This window comes from Homalodisca vitripennis, unplaced genomic scaffold, assembly GCF_021130785.1.
Source record: "Homalodisca vitripennis isolate AUS2020 unplaced genomic scaffold, UT_GWSS_2.1 ScUCBcl_1827;HRSCAF=5940, whole genome shotgun sequence".
In the NCBI taxonomy this organism is placed as follows: domain Eukaryota; kingdom Metazoa; phylum Arthropoda; class Insecta; order Hemiptera; family Cicadellidae; genus Homalodisca; species Homalodisca vitripennis.
In genome coordinates this window covers 25,569-28,764 of record NW_025777935.1, presented here as the reverse complement: position 1 = coordinate 28,764, position 3,196 = coordinate 25,569, and positions in this window count along the sequence as shown.

The window sequence follows — 3,196 nt, the reverse complement described above, 5'->3', positions numbered from 1 at the left end:
TCCGGATGCATGGAAGGAGGCAATTGTACTGCCTTCTTCCCAAAGTCAAAGCACCTTCATCTGTATCCGAGCTGCGTCCAATTTCGGTATTGCCTGCCCTGTCGAAGATAATGGAGAAGCTGGTTGTTTCCACAAATGGTACAATTTCTGGAGTCGGAGAATATCCTTCCAGCCTTACAGTCTGGGTTGAGGAAGGACCATAGTACTGCAACTGCGCTTTTGCTCGTTTGTGACGAGTTGCTTCACGCAAGGGCGGATAAGAAAGCATCTCTTCTTGCAATGCTGGACTTTTCACATGCATTCGACTCAATAGACCACAGGATGTTGTTGGCTGTCATGCATTTTTATGGTTTTCGACCAGAGGTGGTTTCTTGGTTTGATTCCTATTTGGTGAATAGGAGACAAAAGGTTAAAATTGGGATGGATTTCTCCTCATCTTTAAGTAGAGTTGCTGGTGTTCCACAGGGAAGTTGCCTTGGGCCCATTCTATTCACCCTGTTTTCCCGCCACTATGGGTTCAGACTTGCAACATAGTCGCTTGTATTCATACGCCGATGATGCTCAACTGTGTGTTTCATATGAAGCCGGAATAGCTGACTCAGCAGTTTCCATTTTGAATGCTGACTTAAGCATTGTCCATGATTGGTCTGAGAGGCATGGGATTAAACTGAACAAGGAAAAGTGTAGTGTGTTGTCGATTCCTTCCAATGTGGGTTCGGAGACAGTGGGTGAGGTGTTGCTTGGCAGTGTCAGACTGAAGGAGTGTGAATCCTCAAAGCTCTTGGGCCTCATGCTTGATAGTGGCCTCACACTATCTGGTCATGTAAGTGCTGTTTGTCGGCGAACACTTGGTCGACTGAGAATGCTATACAAGCATAGGCACACGTTTCCTAGAGAGACCAGGCTTCGCCTTGTCCGGGCTCTTGTGCTCTCTGTGATCAATTATTGCCTCCCTGTCTATGGCAACATTGTGTCTAAAGGAGATTTAGAAAAATTACAGAGGGTCCAAAATATGTGTGTAAGGTATGTATGTGGTTTAAGAAGGTTTGACCATGTTTCGGAGGCTCGACGATCGCTGGGTTTGTTGACTGTAGCTGATACTTGTACCCTGCGCTCCTCATGCCAGGTTTACAGAATCCTGACCACTGGCAGGCCGGGATATCTGAGAGAAAAACTAAAAAGCAGGTCCGATCTCGCAGTACTAGACAGGATCAAGTGTTGGAGATGCCTCGCGTTCGCCGTGAATTTGAAAGAAAGCGATTTGCGTACTTTGCTCCCAAATTATATAATGAACTGTCCTCCAGCGTAACAGGCCAGGGTGTATCTGAAACGACATACAAAGAAAATATATACAAGTATTTAATGTACAATATAAGGTGATATAGCCAAATATAACTGTATGTCTAATATTATGTTTTATTTATTAATAACTATAAAATAAGCTTTTAATTTTTTAAGAACTATAATAAGACATGAGTCGTTTTGTAAACCAGCAATTATTGTTGAAAACCGCTCCAAAATAAAGTCCTTATTTATTTATTTATTATTTATTTATTTAAAGTCCATATTTATTTAAACTTGTGGTTAAGTTTGCGGGTGCATTATGTGAACCCTTTCTGGCCAAATCAGGTGTACCCCAAGGATCCCATCTAGGACCCTTTATGTTTAACATCTTTATTAACGACATTGTTAGTGCAATTGGTCTTAAGTGTTTATTATTTGCTTATGACATCAAGGTTTTCTCTGCAATTACGGGACCAAATGACTGTCAACAACTTCAGGATAGTCTCGACAGGATTGAAAAGTGGTGCTCCCAAAAATTGCATGAGGTTGAATGTAAGCAAGTGTGCAGTTGTTACATTTCATCGTTCAGCTGATCCTGTTATGATCGAGTATAAGCTGTGTGGTACTGTGTTACCAAGAAAAACTCAAGTAAAGGACCTTGGTGTAATTTTCTCGGCTGATTTACGGCCGGACAAACACATTGACCATATTTGCAACAGAGCCTCTAGAACACTAGGTTTCATAATCCGCACTTCTAGAAATGGCCTTAGCACTAGAGCTTTGATGTCCTTGTACACTGTACTTATCCGCTCCATCCTGGAATATTGCTGTGTTTTTTGGGCCCCTTATCAAGTTGATGATACAGATCGATTATAGAAGTTCCAGAGACGCTTTTTGCGGATAATAGGAGTTAGGCTGGGCTATGATTATATGGCAGCACCTGTTGACACAATAGCAGAGTCTCTTGGGCTGTTGTACCTTTTCTGTGCGAAGACAACTTGCTGATGCTGTCGTAAACTTCTCACTGGGCCGGTTGACTGTGATGATCTTCTTTCAAGGATTATTTTCCGCATCCCTGGATCAACCAGATCTCGAGACTTGTTTTTTCGTCACCAGTATTCCACATCCTACGCCTACCATAGTTGTCTGCCCTAGACTCCAAAGAAGAGGAAATGCACTGTCTTCGGGGCTGGGATATGATTTCTTCTTTGATTCCGAATTAGCATTAAGAAGACTTTTTAAGTTATAAATTACTTACTATATTCTTACTTTTTATTGTGTACCAATTAGTCTTGATCATATGTTTACAATATCATGCACTTATTAACATTATTTATTGCGTCCAGTTCACATCTAAGTGTGTGATTTGTAGATTAATTATTCATTGTTGTTGCTTATATAGTTATTATTAAATATTGTCTATATGTTATGTTATTGTTTAAATTATTTATATTGTTGTTAACTTATTTATTTTTATCACTGTTAAATTTATCACACACATCAAATTAAGTGAAATTGTTTGGTCCTGAGTGGAACTTTACTAATTGGATTAGTTCGGAGCAGAATAAAGTGCTTGGTGGCGAGCCTTTAAAGGGCCACATACAGAAATTCAAAAGTGGGAAAGTTCTCCTAAAACTGATCTTAATTTATGTCCAATTGTTATTTGCTTTTTGTTATTATTTAATTTACTCGTTATTGTTATGGATTTTAGTTGTTTTTGATATTTTTATCAATGTGTCTGTCACTTATTTATACTATCTTGATAAGTTCTCTTTTATATAATATAATTAATAAGTAAGTAGTCAAGTATTCTTGAGTCTATAATTTGTCATTGAATGGAAATGGTGTAACCGTTGATACAAATAAAAAAAAATAAAATAAAAAAATAAATAAAAAAAAATCATACTGTATT